At 34.3% G+C, this 18,724-nt stretch overlaps 1 long non-coding RNA gene across 1 annotated transcript; it reads right to left on the reverse strand.

Annotated features, from left to right (window-relative positions):
- Positions 1-17,204: 17,204 nt before the first annotated feature.
- On the reverse strand, positions 17,205-18,490 carry LOC149416376 (uncharacterized). The gene is made up of 3 exons (XR_016303699.1): positions 18,246-18,490; positions 18,049-18,157; positions 17,205-17,534 (listed from the first exon to the last, which is right to left on the reverse strand). It is a non-coding gene; the product is annotated as an uncharacterized LOC149416376 (long non-coding RNA).
- Positions 18,491-18,724: the final 234 nt, after the last annotated feature.

Here is an 18,724-nt window from a genome sequence, read left to right on the forward strand (position 1 = left end):
TTTTATGGCATGGGTGCACTACTTTTATTATTTTGCTTTTGTATATTTACTGACAGTGTACATTGGTTTTTTACGCCACTTTTTTTCTTCATTTCTATACGTTGTTATAGATTGTACATGAGAATTCCTGTACTGCCGCTGTGAATCAGCATGTGTCTCGTCAAACTTCCCTTTCGAGAACACAAAAAACTACAGTTGGAACATGAAAAAGGTTTTTCTCCACTGTGAGTCAGCATGTGTCTCGTCAAACTTCCCTTTCGAGAACATGAATAACTGCAGTCGGAACATGAAAAAGATTTTTCTCCACTGTGAGTCATCAAATGTCTCGTCAAACCTCCCTTTCGAAAACATGAAAAGCTGCACTTGGAACACGAATAAGGTTTTTCTCCTTTGTGTGTCAGTACATGTACCGTCAAACATCCCTTTCGAGAACATGAATAATTGCAGTGCAAACATGAAAAAGTTTTTTCTCCACTGTGAGTGAGCATGTGTATCTTCAAATCTCTCTTTCGAAAACATGAATAGTTGCACTCGGAACATGCAAACGATTTTATGCCACCGTGAGTCTTCATGTGTCGCGTCAAACTTCCCTTTCGCGCATATGTATAACTGCAGTCGGAACAAGAAAAAGGTTTTTCTCCAGTATGGGTACGCAAGTGAAGTTCTAACTTCGACTTATAAAAGCATGAATAGTTACAATAGGTACAAGATAATCGTTTTTCCACATGACGCGTCTTCAGATCTGTCAATAAGTCTGAAAATGATTACAAGTAGAACTTTATTAGTACAAGTGTTTCATAAAACTATTAAAATATTATAAAATTGGAAAGCATGAATTCTTAATTCTAACGGATAAAATCAATTTTACCTGCTGTCTGGGTAATTCCTTCAAAGCGATCTAAGCATTCCTTTTTGACATCAGGCAAATCTATGTCTATTTCCGTAAAAGGAATTTCCCCTCCGTCTTTTTCTCGGTGCCCTAGTTCTGCTTTGATGGGTACAGTTTCCACATTAATTCTACCTGGAAAAACAAAAAAATTATATGAAAAATTCTAAGACACCAGGAGTGGATCGATATCGTATGTTTTACACTGCTTAGTTTTATGATATCAAATATTATTACCAACCACATTCCTGAAAAATATAAATATTGCATTTTAAAACCTATTTTAAATAACGGATTTCACATAATAAATCATTATTTTTTTTATATAACATGCGTTCGAAAAAATATGTATCAATTAATTTAAATAAAATACGTATGATACCATAATGGGTTAAAAGAAGTGATTTAACACTGTGAAAAGTTTTCTAATTTTATGAATTTTGTGTGGGCATTTTTTATTTTATTAAAAAACGATTAACTTTTTTTTAACTTTATATTTACACTATAATTTTAACTTCTATACTGTATGCAGTATTAATTAATTTAAGAAAGGGAAGCTTTGACGATTTGGGCATGAATAGAGAATGAGAGAAGTATAAGAAGAACTGCAGAAAGAGTGGAAGAATAATATATGACGCAAATGTGAATAGTAGCAGAAGTCGGGGACGCCCGATAAAGACATGGAACGACCAAGTGAATCAGATACTTGAGTCGATGTATGAATGTGAATAAGGCGAGAAGTATGTGCCACGATCGAGTTGTTTGTCTTCTCTGCCTACCCTTGGGGATGGTTAATTGGTTAGTAAGCCTCTGTGGCAGAGACAAAACATTCTGGAGGTAAATAAGCATAAATTACATCCTAAGTTGTTTAGACGATATAGAAGTTCTGCTTTTTGTTGATGAGTTCAAATTAAACATTCGATATTAGCGACTACCTAATTTTACATTCACACATTGACAAATTACACAATTGGTGTATCGCTAACAACTTATCCCTCAACGTCGATAAATGTAAGACACTAATATTTTGTCGTATCAAGATCGCATTATCATTTCACCACGCAATCGCTGCCGCCATCTTGGCAGCAACTTTTGAACCAACATTCGTACAGAATGTTTTATTGGTATGCGAAGTCCTTGTTTACGTATTTTATCAAGTAATTGGGCGACGCCATGAACAAGTATGCGTCCTGTCCGCGAAGCATTCTAAAACGTTTGAAATTAACATTCAAAACTTACTGGCTGTCGGAGTAGTCTCAGAATACTGCAAGCATTCCTTCTTTACATCCTGGTCGAAATCTATAACCGTATACGGTATTTCACTTCCACCCTCTTCCTGGGTCCCTGGTTCCACTTTGATGGAAGTGCTCTCTGGGGCAGGAATATCCATGGTCTTCTATGAAAGCGTTCTGTTATATAACGGCGATTGAACAAAGTTCAATATACACATAAACTGAAACAACGATGGAAAACAGTTTACTTCGTTTTGAGAGAACCTTTTTTGAGAGAGCGTTTCATGGAATTTATTATTTTTAATTTATTTTTCACATTTAATTACTAAAATATACAAGGATATCAAATATTCATGATGTTTATCAAAATAAACACTCAAGATTGCTGGCGTCCCTTCCCAATCTCTTTCAAACTCAAAAAACAATTATAGTCAAATAAAATATTTCACGATCTCTTTCAAGAATAAAACAGATAAGAACGACCACTCAGAAATACAATGACAATGATGGATACACAAACGTTTTAAGGCGAAGTTATCGTTAACGGTACAGTTACCCATACCTCAAATGGTAGGTATATACATACTCGGATCATTGCAAATAAAATTAGGAAAACAATACATTTCTTCTGATCTATAAGGAACTTCCTTAACTTACAAAGTCTAAAAACGATTTATTTTGCAACCACCCAATCATTGAGTATGGTATCATTGCATGGGGAGGGGGTACTTCATCAGCTCTAGATCCTGTTGAAAAGGCGCAGAAAACAATTATGAAAATTATTCTCAATCTTCCTCAAACTGCAAACAGTTACTTAATTTTCAACATAATGAGAGTATTTGATGTTCGACAGATCTATGTAAAAACTATCCTCATGCATCTCTTTAAAAAAAACACGTGCTTTACGAAAAAAAATATTACTTGAGATTTACGCGTAATTCGAACAAAGACATATTGCAAGTTCCAGCACTTTTTTCCACCTTTGGCCAACGTAGCTTTAGATACTTTGCCACAAAAATATTCAACATGCTCACAGAAAATATTAAACTGAGTCAAACACATAAAGAGTTTAAAAAAATGTTAAAATTTGGATTTATTCAAATGATCGAGCATATACTGGTGCCCTCACCCAAACGCCTTGTCATTGACAGTTATTGTAATATATACGATGCTAAAACTTGCTGTATTTGTATTGTGTATATGCAAACAATAATGAAACCTAACCAAATGCCTTGTCATTTTAAGTTATTATAGTATGTATTGTGCTTAAACTTGCTGTATTTGTATTTTTTATATGTAAACAATAATGTAACCTAAAATAATGTATTACTGTATGGGAACCTACATTAAACATTTATAAGCCCACCATAGACAAAATTCGAGAAATAATTAACTAAAAATTCTGCCTCAATACAGGTTCGTCTAGTGAGGCAGGTTATGCACAACTTAAAATAAAATATATACACTCCTACATTCATACATACTTTTTCTTCTATTAGAAACTGCTGTATTATTGTAACATTATTCTTTCAACGATTTCATTGTTTCTAACTGACATATAAATATATATCTTACAAATGATATATTATATATTCTGTAATTTTTTGATGAAATAAATAAAAAAAAATTTAAAGTTTCAATGTGAGTTATTCTCGCTGATATATTTATAAACAAATATTAAGGATTACATCTGTCACGATTCGTATGAGCAACCAATACAAAACTTGTTGACAGGTCGCTATAAGCTTGCAAATTCTCATAATGTGAGGAGCTGACAGATTACGTTATAGATTCAAGGCGTTTTATATAACTACAAATTGCTCGCCATACAATACCATACAGGCTTGCCACACCTAGAAAATGCCTTATAAGTGTGGGCGTGGTGACGATATATTTGAAAATTATGCGACCCCATATCCTACCAACGCAGGAGAAAGGATCTAAATAGTTGCGAAGAGCTGTACTTACGCGACTGTAATCTGCCAAAGTGACAGCTCCCATACAAAGAAATGACATTCCGCGGCAGTCCTCCATTGGATCTGACCCACTCTCTTGAGGAAGATTATAGCGTAGTGTTTCATAATACGTAGGCAATTTATGCGCGCATAATGTGTCTTAGGCCTTACGAGCAAATAAAAACGGTGCATAAGTGTAGAAATGTCAAAATAATGTCGATGTAGTTTACGTGGGTCGAACCAGTTGTGAAAAATACAACCTTTTGGTGTCTCATATCGACATTTGGTAAACGCAACGAAAACTATGCTATAATAATGGAATTATTATCATGAACGTAAGTATTTCGTTTCGTGTAATGATTTGATGAAGTGGTAATATAAATAAAATATGTAAACGTTTAAAATGTAACTACTTATTATTAAAAAAAAAAAACACTCTATGGTAGATAGAGTATACTGAGAAGAAAGTTTTTCAGTTCCTGGAATTGTAAAATAATATATTTTAAAAGATATTTGGTTAAAATTAAAATCGTTTATTCACTAGGCGGCCATTAATACTGATGTGTAAGTTTTAGGGTTAGTTTTTTTCTCTCCCTTATATAAACCAAAATAAATACTTATGATCCCAAAATAAAATAAAGTTGTAGTTTTAAAAACTTATGAAATAGCTAATGAAATACTTACTCTGATTATTATCTAACTGATACAAAGTAAAGTAAAGTGCATATAAAGCGTATTCCTATGTTCTGTATATTTACTAATGAGTCTAATGACCTGTCGAATCCCTCGATCAATAAGTGACACCTGCTGTTGACACCACCAATGAACAAACTATAATGTACTATCGTCCGTCGCGTGTAAGACTGATTGGTGTCGATATATATCTGTATATGATATCGCGAATGTTGTAAAAGATTACGGGTTAAAAGGTGTAATGTGACATATTCTGATATTAAACTGCCATCAAAAAAGATCTTAGGTCTAATTTAGATACTTCAACCAACTTACGAAAGACGAAGCGCTGCGGACAGTTCAAATGTGTTGAAGAAACGTCTGTAGAATGTAGAAAAGTAGAATAACTTGTACCGAGATTTATTGGTGTGTAATTTCTGAAAAGTGTGTAAACATAAAACTCATGTGTTGCACAATATTAAATAAGGGAATCAGAAATCAAAGAATTGCGTGAATGCTGAGAACAAAATTTATTGAGTTTAATTATCAAAATACTCATCTATTAAATTACATTAATATCAAGTTAAATAGCAAGAGACTCTACGTTCATTATTAAGATCAGGGCATGTTCAGATCGTTAAACAAAATCTGACTAGTGATGCGAAGATACAATACTAAAATGTTAATCTGCGGGTAGTAAAAATTAAAAGGATAAGTTTCACATCTCAAATATTAATCCTGCTTGATTATATAGGGCGCCAGCTCTTCCCAAATATCTTGTGAAGAACAAATTTATATTATTTAAAGTAAACCATTTTGTAAAATCTAATTAGCATGATGACAATCGCTCACGTTTTTAATGGCGCAAATCTCTCTGGAATCTGTTCCGTGACGTACGTCCTGACAGTTGTCCGAATTCCCTAGAACTGGCTTGCAATCTCAGATGTCTATGATTAAGTACCCGGCCGTGGCTGTGTTCACAATTGCACGCTTCTTGAGTTAATTAGTTCTTCCAAGCGCTTGACAACGGGGCGAGTAGTTTCAAATCGTTACATTACTCCCTTCCCTCCAAAAAAAATTTCCAAGGAAATTTGAGGCCCTCCTGGCGCCTTTACACATCTCAAGACAGGAAGCTTGCTGATCATGCCAATAGGTGATATGCTCTGGAAGAATTGATTTCAGAATGTATCCTTGAAACCAGGTAATTTGTATCCAATATGAAGGTCACGTACAGGGTCCAGGTCTTGAAGGCAGAAGTGGTGATTATCAGCTTAGAGGTTTGTTTGGTGATTGTATGAAGGCGAAACTCCTCCTCCTAATCTGGCCATGATGAATTTTGAAACTGCTGGGATGAGCATCCAAAGAGTGTACAGATGAAAGCCGAAGATCAATGTAGAAGAAGAAAGTTGAAGTTCAATTTTGATAGTCTTCTTGATATTGTCCAGTGCAGATGACAGGTCCATTTTGTATAAAGATGTCCATATGAATATGAAGTTCTTCCTTCCATGTAGATTGTAATTGTTTTGGCCAAAAGCAGCAATGAATTCCACCGGGCAGTATATGTTAAGGTCTTGAATTTGTAGTGATGATTGCGATTTAACGTTGATGTTAATTCTTGATGTTGCGAAGACTAAGCTATACTATAAAATGGTTTACTGATGAAAATTAGAAAAAAATTTAAGTTAGAACTGATTGTTTAGTTATAAAGTTATAAATTGAAGTTTCAAAACAGCCCACCTAGATGTCACTCCTCTAAAATAGAATGATATTTTAAATATCTTTATAAATAAATTTTATTTTAATTTTACTAACAAGTTATTTCAAAGTTTAAAAATTTAAGCTGTTAACTGTGAAATAGATATTAAGATTTCTATATGAAGATGAACATTATTATCTTTCCTATAGATCTGAGTGAAAATAAGTTTTGTTTTTGATATTGATAAAATTTGAGACATAAATTAGCTTGTGAATAAACAAATTCTGTAATACCCCATTGTAGTATAGTATAAATCAAAATTTAAATTTTCAGTTAAAATGTAATCCGATGATGAAATTAGCAGTAAGATTGAATTATTCTTATTCTATTTTGTAAATCTCTAAGAATAAAGAACCAATTAACATTCCATGATTCGATCAAGAACAAGGTATTGATTGAATTATCGAATGCTAGTTCGACTTGTTGAGGTCATTCCGAGCTCAAGAATGGCCCCCGCAACCCGAAGAAGGAAGCTTTATTATCTTTAAAATAAAATTAAAAGTAAACCGACGTTGGCATATGCCACATGCATTTTTTTGTGTTGAGGATTTCAAATCTCTCTATTTAATTAATTTATATTTATTTTTATTCTAATTTGTAAAGATAAAAAAACAACATAAAATGTGAATCCAAAAAGAAAAAAAAAAAACCCAAATGGATAAAATAAGCACTACCAAAAGAAATTACATAGAAAACCGTTGGCTGGGTTTCATAACTTCCTAAAGTTACTAAATAGATATTCTAAGCATCTGATTGCTATCATGTGATGAAAATAGTAACCCAATGCCAAAGATTCTTAATGAACTCTTCGGTTTGCCTTCTAACTCAAAGCAACATAATAAATAGTACTAACTATAAATCATTTAATCTATTATAAGAAAATTGTAACCAATATCCAGCAGATCCTGCAAGGAATATACATACTCATTTGATACTATAGATTAATGAATGGGATAACCCAAATTAACATTAATAATTTGATAAATATAGGCACGGTATTGTACCACATGCAATTGAAAATGCACTATTTCTCCAGCTTATAGTATGTAACATCCCCAAAGGGCATAAAAAACTTATTAATAATAGCATAATGAAACAGAACAAGACAAAGAAACAGAACAAGACAACGAAACACAAAACCCAACCGTATTCTACTATAAACTATCTTGAAGATACGCCCACCATTCCGGACTAGCAAGCGCATCTTGAAAACAGTTAATTACATAACCATTTCAAAATGAAAACTTCAAAAGTACATATGAAAATCATCAAAATCCCAAACGGATGTACAATGTACTCATACACATCCAAACTTAATATTTGATGACTTGAATATATAAATTTACAAAATTTAGTATTATGTACATTCCATATGCACACATTCAATGCGTAAGGGTAAGGGTAGGTCACCCTTGCACACTGAACAAGTATAAAAATAGCAAAATACATATATTAGTAATACCTGGACACGGACAAACAAAATAACATCATAAACAAATATAAAATTGCATTCAATGTGAGAACATAAGTTTTAGTCATGCTCTCACGTTAAATGGAATCTTTTAATCGCTTCCACTATTGCGCATAATGGAAACAAAAGTATATAAAATAATTAAAATACCCTCCTGACCTACACGACGTTAATCTGAGATTTCATGTTTGATTATATCCTTAATGTGAAAGGTTCCCACAGGTTTTCCATTTAAATCAGCTAAAATGTAAGCAACTGGAGACAATTTCTTAATGACTTTGCTGCGAATAAACTTGGGAGCTAATTTCGCTGAAAAATACTTACTAGCGTCTGAAAGAACGAACGATCGGCGCCAAACGATGTCACCAATTTCATATTGTATGTCCCTACGACGTAGATTATACTGAGTTTTGTTCTTTTCATACGACTGCCTTAGAGACGTACGAACCTGTGAAAAAATATCGTTCAATTCGTCCAAATCCGAAGCCCAAGAATCCCGTGCGGCAAATCTGATATCTTCGGGGTTGAAGTCTGAAGACTTGTAGTCGTTTCCTGAAATAATAATTTCCCTACCAAAGTTCAAGAAAAAGGGAGTATATCCGGTTACCTCATGTACTGCCGTGTTAATAGCTAGTTCAATTTCATGTAGACAATCTGCCCATCTCCGATGATCACCACCGACGTACGAGCTAATAGCAGACACTAACACTCTGTTAATCCTTTCAACCGGATTATTTTGCGGATGGTATCTACAGTTGTAAAAGAGGTGTCTTATATGAAACTTGCTAACTAACGCTTTCATGTCTTTTGAAATATATTGGGGACCATTATCCAGAATTATTGTATCAGGCACCCCAAACTTGTAAAATATCTCATTTTCCATGATCTCAACAATATTCTTTCCAGTAGCTTTTCTTAATGGGAAAAGTTTAGAGTATTTTGTAAAGAAGTCAGAGATTACTAACAAATATGTATAGCCTTTTTTGTAGGAGCTGGGGAAAGGACCTAATAAATCTGTGGCAATCATTTGCCAAGGACGTTGAACCAATTTGGGATCACCCATTAGACCTGGTGGTAACTGATTCGTACTCTTATGACCCAAGCAAGTGTGACATTTGCTAATGAATGATTTTACGTCGGTCGCCATCTTCGGCCAGTAATATTTCTGACTAATTCTATTCAAAGTCTTCATAATACCAAAATGAGCACACGAAGGAGGTACATGATATTGTGTTATTATATCTTTCCTAGACTCTTTAGGTACCACTTCTTTCCAGTCATACACTCTGTGTAGCGCTTCCATACTCTGTATGTGTTTGTACAATACTCCATTATCAACTTTCCAAGCATGAAATTTATTTGGAAAAGCTAGAACATTTCTACACATTTTATCGTACCACGATTCTTTGGTTGGTGAAGTTTGTCCTACTACAGCTAATTCTACGGGATCACGTGATAATGCGTCAGGTACTATATTATCTTTTCCTTTACGGTGTTCTATAATAAAATTGTATTGCTGTAACCTGACAGCCCATCTTGCTAATCTGCCTGTAGGAGATTTAATATTCACTAACCATTTTAGACTGTAATGATCTGTTATTATTTTAACCGGTATGACAGAACCTTCTATGTAAGCCCTAAATTTTTCCAGAGCAAAAATCATTGCATTTAGCTCTTTCTCTGTAGTTGAATGATTTCTCTCTTGAGCACTCAGAGACCTACTAATAAATGATATAGGGTGTTCTCTACCCGAATCGTCTACCTGCGTCAGGACCGCCCCTATCCCGGTGTTGGATGCGTCGCATGATATGATGAAAGGTTTTTCAAAGTTAGGACAAGCTAAAACAGGTGCGCTCACTAAAATATCTTTAAGTTTTTTAAAAGCTATATCTGCCTGACTGTTCCATTTAAATTTGTTTCCCGTAAATTCCTTTCTTGTTAAATTATGTAACGGAGCTGCTATTATGGAAAAGTTACAAATAAACCTTTTATACCAAGATAATATGCCTATAAAACGTCTTAAGCTTTTTTGCGAGTTCGGTATAGGAAAATCCACTATGGCTTTAACTTTATCTGGATCGGTTCTTAAACCTTGACTATCGACGACATAACCCAGAAACTTTAACGAGTCTCTACAAAAAACAGATTTGTCCATATTGATAGTTAGACCCGCATCAGAAAGTTTTTGTCGAACTTTCCTCAAAAGAGACATGTGTTCCTCAAATGAAGTGCTTATAATTATTATATCATCTAAGTAATAAAATACTTTGCCCTCAAATTCAGGTCCAAATATTTTATCCATTAAGCGCATCATTCTAGAACTCGCTCCATGAAGACCGAATGGCATTCTAGCAAAATGGAATAATCCTCGTTTCGGAACAGTAAAAGCCGTCTTCTCTTTAGAGTTTTCCTCCAAAGGAATTTGCCAGAAAGCTGCTGTCAAGTCAATAGTAGACAGGTATTTAGCACCGCCTAAGGAATCTAGTATGCTTGAAACATAAGGAATAGGAAAACTGTCTTTTTTCGACAGCGAGTTTAAAGTTCTACTGTCCAAACATAACCTAAATGACCCATCCTTCTTGGGAACAAGTAAGATCGGACTGTTCCACGCACTATGACTTGGTTCCACGACTCCTAACTCTAACATTCTATCTAATTCTTTATGTACCGCCGGTAGCAAGTGTGGTGAAACTGGGTAATATCTTTGTTTTACCGGTTGAGCATCACCTGTGTCAATGACGTGATATTCCAAATCGGTTTTACCTAACCTGTCTCCCGAGATATCTTTAAATTCGTCTATAACGCATTTAAGCTCATGCTTCTGTCTATTCGATAAATTTAAGCTGTTTTCTAATCCTTTTATCTCTGTGACTGATTTCGGCTCAGATTTTGATTCCCGTGGTGATATATATTTGCAAATTTCCGGACAAATATTAAAATGTTGCCAAAAGTCTATACCTAGAATTACATTTGAAGTGATCTCAGGCATAACTACAAAAGTAAAATATTTGACAATGTTTTTATACAGCACCGGAACTGTTATCTGTTGTGTACATTGTACTGAGTGACCTGTCGCAGAAGTTAGAGAAAATTTTCTTTTTAAAATCGCCAAACTAAATCCTAATCTCACCAAATGTGTGTGAAAGTTATTTCCCAAAATAGAAAGGTGAGAACCTGAATCTAGCAAACCAGAAAATTTAGTATTTCGAACCTGAAATGATATGTGAGGACGGCCATCATTACCCGCTCTCTCCGCCTTTGACGTTCTAAGGTCCTGGTAGAATTTCTCCACGACAGCAAGCCAATTAGACCACTCCGGGTCACACGGCACAGTAGATGAAGATGTCTCCTCGCCCACTGCACAGGTAACCCGGGCTGCTAGTTTTTTCGGTTCTTGCATCTGCAGTCAGGAGTCTTTACACCAGGTTGACCACAGCGGAAACATCTCACTGGTTCTCTGAAATTCCCGTTTTGAGCGCTTTGATTATTGTTATAAAAATACCTTTGATTTCTTTTGACATTATGATTATAATTGTTATTATTGCGAGAGGCCTCCCTGTTATTAATATTAGATGGAGTATTGTTGGCAGAATTATTGGCTTTGGAATTGTAAGAATTTGAATTTGCAGGATGGTTTCTAGTATCCGTGCGACTATCTGCCAATTCTATCATTTTTCCAAATTTCTTTAGAGCAGTAATATTAGTCACCTCTGTAAGAGAAAGTTTATGTATGTATCTTGGCAACATATTACACATTAGAATTTCTAATATTTCCTCTTCCGGCAATTTCTTAGAGAGGCGATTATTCAATAGTAAGACTGTAGTTATAAATGAACCCAGGTTTTCTTTGGGTTTTTGACATGTAGTTCTTAACTGAGCTACAAGACGTTTCTCATGGTCCAAGAGTTCGAACTCCTCCTTCAAACCCGCAACAATCTCTGACCATGAATTAAAAGTAAAACGGTTCACCCTGAACCAGTTCAAAGCATCGCCTGTGAAAAATTCAATCGCGCTAGAAAATAGATTATTGGTACTTACACCACGAGAATCTGCTAGTTCTTCTACACGTTCTATGAAATTGCGTACGCATGTGGATCCGTCAAAAACCAGATTCCATTTGTGCACGGGGAATGGCTTGCAGGAAGAGGATTGCGTTTCCGCCTGTCCCTCCGGCGAAGCTTCATTTTTATTCAGCATTGTCACAGAATCCTGAATCTTGGCCTGACTCCTCGTAACAATTTGCGGTTCCGACATGACGTGAAGAAACTATGCTATGTAGGTATGAAATAAATAATTAGCACATGTACCAAATATACACGACGACAATAATCTTGCCTCGTACCAAAAAAAAAATTTGATTACAGCATACTGTAAGTCAATAAACAGTGAAAAACGCAGAGCGCTAGAGTTCTAGAGGGGACACTCAAATATATAAAATTTGTAGAATGATTATTTAATGGAATATCATCACGAAACAGATCCCCGGAGCATCAAAACCGCGAGCGACTGTCATCATAAATTCACAAATTAGCAAGATTAACACTTGAGATTTTAAACTACACTAAAAAACATTGAGCACAAATTTACATCCTACCCACAAAATAACACATCACTAGGTTTAAACCACGTTGGGAGGCCAAATGTACCGAGATTTATTGGTGTGTAATTTCTGAAAAGTGTGTAAACATAAAACTCATGTGTTGCACAATATTAAATAAGGGAATCAGAAATCAAAGAATTGCGTGAATGCTGAGAACAAAATTTATTGAGTTTAATTATCAAAATACTCATCTATTAAATTACATTAATATCAAGTTAAATAGCAAGAGACTCTACGTTCATTATTAAGATCAGGGCATGTTCAGATCGTTAAACAAAATCTGACTAGTGATGCGAAGATACAATACTAAAATGTTAATCTGCGGGTAGTAAAAATTAAAAGGATAAGTTTCACATCTCAAATATTAATCCTGCTTGATTATATAGGGCGCCAGCTCTTCCCAAATATCTTGTGAAGAACAAATTTATATTATTTAAAGTAAACCATTTTGTAAAATCTAATTAGCATGATGACAATCGCTCACGTTTTTAATGGCGCAAATCTCTCTGGAATCTGTTCCGTGACGTACGTCCTGACAGTTGTCCGAATTCCCTAGAACTGGCTTGCAATCTCAGATGTCTATGATTAAGTACCCGGCCGTGGCTGTGTTCACAATTGCACGCTTCTTGAGTTAATTAGTTCTTCCAAGCGCTTGACAACGGGGCGAGTAGTTTCAAATCGTTACAAACTTACGTCAACTAAACATTTAATAAAAACGTCGCAATATTAATATTATGTTTATTGAAATAACCACCTATATACAACATTACATAATATGAACCGTGGAACATATTGTTGTGCGGAAGCAAGTGAATCTTTATGGGACTGGGACACGGTCAAGCGGCTTGATCGCAAGCACGTAGTTTATTGTCTATGGCACTTTGTGTCAAGCATTTTGACCGTGTACCGAAGCTGGCTTGCAAGCATTGCGCAATTCTACGTGCTTGCGGCGAGGCTTGATGCGAATTTATATTTTTGTGGGAATAGACAAACGACAATAGACAAATAAATATCACGTATCATAAACAATGATATAAATTGAATAAAATTGTTATAAAATAGGTACTTAGTTATTGTTTTTGTGTTCAATTTGTAGAAATCCATCTAATTTAAAAATTCTGGAAGTATTTTAGTATTTTTTAATAATTATGACAGCGGTTTTCAAGGTCATTAATAATCAAACTGTAGAATAAATAATTTTCTGAATTTTCAATGGAGAAAACATATTTTTTGTATGAATACCGCACAAGATATTCATACAAAAAATAGCTGTAGCCTGTAATACACTTTGCAAATGCTCATGGGTAAAGCGGTACCTTAACTTGTACCATTCTTGACACCAAATTCGTTTCTTTTTATTATTTTATTCAAACATAAAGCTAACGTAAGAGCCAAGAACACTTTGTCTTTGACAGATTCCATTTTGCCGCGAGTCACGAAATGACAGGAAGGCATAGAAGTACATATCCATAGACCACCACGAAATCACAGGAAGGCGTGGCCATGCTTGACGGAGAGGCTTGATGCGGGCTGTCAAGCCGCTAAGCATAGACAATAATAGACAACAATAGACAACAATAGACAAAAAAACTACGTGCTTGCGATCAAGCCGCTTGACCGTGTCCCAGTCCCATAAGTTTGACCTAACCATAGACAATAAACAACATAAAAGTTTTTTTTTAAATTACCCTTTTTCGGTACTTACTTGCAACTGTGATAAAAAAAATGACGTTACAATGTTAAAATAATCCATGGGCACAATCGGTTAATCGTTGATGGTTTACTCGATTTTTTGACCATTAAAATATTTTCATTAATTATCATGGACAAATCGATTATGTCAAAAATTATCAAACAGTAATTATCATCGAAAAATTAATCGATTCTGTCAAAATTCATCGATATCAAAGCGTTTACGTCAATGGTCAGAATTCATTCGAAAACCAAAATCGATTCTCAACTCCGAGATACGTGAAAAATATCTTAGATTGCTTGACAAACGAGATATTATTCCCGTGGTACATTTTGTTACTACTTAATATTTATTTTTTATTATCTGAAATACATACATATGACAGATTTATAAAAGAAAAACATGTGTTTATAAAAACTAATTACAGTAAAATATTTCCTTTTAATGTAACTACCCAATTCAATTGAGAAAAACATTTCTGTATTTGAATTGGGAATAAGTGCCATTAAAGTCAGTTAAAGAAAAGAAAGAAAATTTTTATTTATAACGAAAGAAATATAACATACAAACAAATTTATATGGCATGATACCAAAAGTATGATAATGAAATTTACTAATATACCAATTACTAAATTAGATACACAGTAAATGTAAATAAATTTAAGAATATGGATATGGTGAAATAAAAATAATATTATTGAATTTCGATAAATAAGTAGGTAGTAGGTGGTAAGTACATGGAATAATTCTATTCAATTGGAATAAAATAGAGTTGATAATATTGCCAGAGTAGGTACCTAATAAATTGCCACAATAAGCTATTAGTAGTTCAAATGCTGATATAATATTTCAGGATAAAATGTTAAAAATATATTTTTATTAATGATGAAAATAAATAATTAATTACATCCTAAGTATGTTATATAAAAATTTACATTTTATCAATTACTACTAATATGTAAATGTAATCAAAAGATACGTAAAATTCGTTCCATGAAATTAAATCTTATAATTATTATTGGGTTGATCAAGTAGTTGTTTAATTTGTGATTTAAATGCTTCATATTTTTTTTCAGATTTGATGGTGTTGAGAAACACTCATTTTAAATTTAGGAATTTATAATTGCCACGTGATCTTGATCGGTTACTTATTTTTGGAAATGTATGTAACAATTCGTTCATTTAGAATACATTATTTAGACTGTGATCCCTAAAAGAGTTAAATAACTGTGTTGTTGAAAATATAGATGGTTTTCGTTGGATAACTTTTAGAATCAACCTCTGTGCCTTTTTTACAGGTAACAGGTTAGTTTTGAAAGTCCCCCCCATATAGTAGAATAGATTGGGCAAGAGAGAAATAAATAGTTCTAATCATATTATATGATAGGATGTTTCTCACGGGGTATTTCACCATCCTGCTCATAAACTGTCAGAAGCACTATGCATAGGATAAAGTATTATTTCGATTTCACCAACGCTCAAAAACGCCTATATGTAAGATAAAGTCCCTCTTCAATATAGGGTACTTGAAGCAGCTAATAGTGGTTATATGTCGGATATATTAGCCGAGTTTTCTACCTATTGCCTTTCAGTACGTTTTGATTTGACACTTGATACTTTTGACAGCTGTGAAGTTTACATTATTTTACTTAAATGTGGATTTAATTGAGTATTTTGCCAGAATTGAAGATGCAGAAGCATATGACGGGTCGCGGGCGTCAGTAATGCGAATGCCAAGATTGAACAGTAAGTGACAATATAAGCTTATGAAAAAAATTTGGAAGTCTTGAATGATGTAGATTTCATTTCGCGCTTTCGACTGATGAAACATGCTGTTATGTAATCCATAACCGAATCATCGACAAAATGTCTCAGAGAACCACCACCAGGTATGTTATTTTAATACAAATACATAACGAAATAGCTGTACTCAAATAATAACAGTGTATGTACCCAGTGACGTTAGTTACTGTGTGTAATGTTATTTTGTGTGCCCACATAATATATTATTATATCCTGCTACAAGCATTGTACATAGATACACCATAATATAATTGTTTTCAGGATTAACGCTGCACCAAAAAGAAGTGCTAGGAGGCTATTGTACACCTCCGTCCAGTGTACGTTCACTTCCCTTAGGACCTGGCTCCCAAAAGAGGTTTATTTATAATTTGGATCAGTTCCTTAAGGCTATCCTGCAAACATGTTGCAAATCGCAATGTCACCAAGTAAGAATCTTTGCTACTTCAATAACATACTACAGTAGTACATACTATAGTGATAAATAGTCATTAGAATCAATGAAGACTATTAAAATGATGAAAGCGCAAGCCAACTTCATTCACAAGACTCATCGGGCAAGTGACAAGCACAGTGTTGTCGCCTGATGGCATTGCCATTGCACTGAAATAATAATGTTGATTACTGAAATTACTTTCTATTATTTCAGGTGAAAAAATGCTGAAGTACGCCTGAACAGAAATGGTGTGTTCTGCATGAACACGCAAGTAACTGCTATGTTATATACATAGTTATATGTTATATACTATACTGCACATCTTCGGATCTACCGGATCTGCCCTGATGATGGACACTGCAACGCTGTCCGAAACGTCGGCTAAAGGAGTTAGCGCAACACGGCATAACACCCCAAAAACAAACAACAAAAATGCTTTTGGCCGTGAGAATCTAAAAAACTTACCTAACTGCTATGCCAATTTAATTATTAGATACAACTGCTTCCAGGAGAGGTAGCTTGGATCCAGTCACGAGATCATTGAATAATGTTTATTGTTTAATAATCTATTATAATTTAAGTTCTATATTTGTAAATAATTATGTATTAAAAATATATATTTGTTAAAAGGGAATGGAATTAAAAAAACATTAATTTATTATTGCAATTTTTTATTGTGCTTTTCAGTTTCAATTGCCTCCTATCATCTTCCTCCTATTTCCTCAATTGTCTTCAAGTATCAGGACCCTCTGGAGTCTGGGGAATTCTGTTTAACGAGACGGCGGCTTATTTGAGGCAGTGGCCGCCTCACAGCAGACACCGGCTGCGGCTGCTTGATCGTCGAGGCGTGCGAAGCAGGGGGATGGTCCAACTATCCCACGGCATAAGGTCTGAGGCGGGGGCTTCTGGATCGGAGACTGCATATCCAAAAATAGCCCTGAAAGTGGACGGTTATCGAGGAATGCTTCGTCTTCATCTTCTTCTATGGAGAACACCTCCATGAGTACCTCTTCTGCAATGGCATTCGGGTTATCTGGAAGTATAAGAGAGAATAGTGCGTTTTTAGTAATTTACTATAAACGCTCCCGAAAGAATTCAAATAATTCTATGAAAAAACATTTAGCGTTTGATAAATATTTGTCGAGGTTTGCAAATTTTCATATTAAATTAAAAAAAGTTAAGGGACAATAACTTTTATAACATCTTTGTCTAATTAAATACATTTTTGTTTCGTGTAAAGTAGTAATTACAGTTTTCATGATGAAAAAAGCATTTGTAAGTGACTTTATCAATGTTTGAGTTCAAAAATTTTATATTTTTAAGTCGATTTGTACTGCACAAAACTGAGAGTCTTTAATCCACATTCAAGAACAGTATTTTATTTTGAAATATATTAAAAAATAGCGAATTTATATGGAATCTGAATTCTGACAGTTCGAGATGCACGTTGCAAGGCTTTAGGGATTAACAGGAAGAACAATAATTCAAAAGAATCAGTGCGTGACATTGTGTGACTTTGAACATCCTCATTTGTAATATTATAATACCTGATGCCGTTATCTCCTAAGGACTTCACCGCGTCGCTATATTCAAGTAGTTTGTTTACACTGTCACTCGTCTTTCGTAAAATTAATGCTTCGATCTCGTTTATTCATCCTGAAAAATAAGACAAATCTTATAATTCGACTCAAATCTCTATTAAGATCGCATAATAATTAACAATACCAAAAACTATTGTACTTACCAAGAATGAATTGGGCAGAAATGTCGCCTGCATAAATAAACCACGTCTGTTTACCGTTTTGACGTTTGCAATTCCATAGAAACAATCGCATTTTAAAGACAGGCGTTGCATTAGACATTATAAAAGCGCTGTTGCCAGAGAGATTCGTCTAATAGCTGCGTGGGACCTTGTTTTCTGTGGTGAAACGCACCTAGGTTTATGAGCAACTTTATCGTATGCATAATTTTATGTGACATATAGTTATGATAAACTTTATACTTTGTAAATAATTTTCTTACTCTGGTTGCCATATTTTGGACTTGTTCATTCCATTGTCCATCTACTATGATACCCAGATACTTTATACTATTTTTGCATGTTGTTGGTAACCAATTTAAATTGTCACATTCTTTTTTGTTTTCATACTGCGATGAATGGATTTTAATGGTTATATTGTTTTCGATTTTTTTTTCTTTCAAAAAGAATGGGATAAAATATGT

This window comes from Hesperophylax consimilis, chromosome 17 (assembly GCF_061612785.1).
Source record: "Hesperophylax consimilis isolate HC1 chromosome 17, BYU_Hcon_1.0, whole genome shotgun sequence".
In the NCBI taxonomy this organism is placed as follows: domain Eukaryota; kingdom Metazoa; phylum Arthropoda; class Insecta; order Trichoptera; family Limnephilidae; genus Hesperophylax; species Hesperophylax consimilis.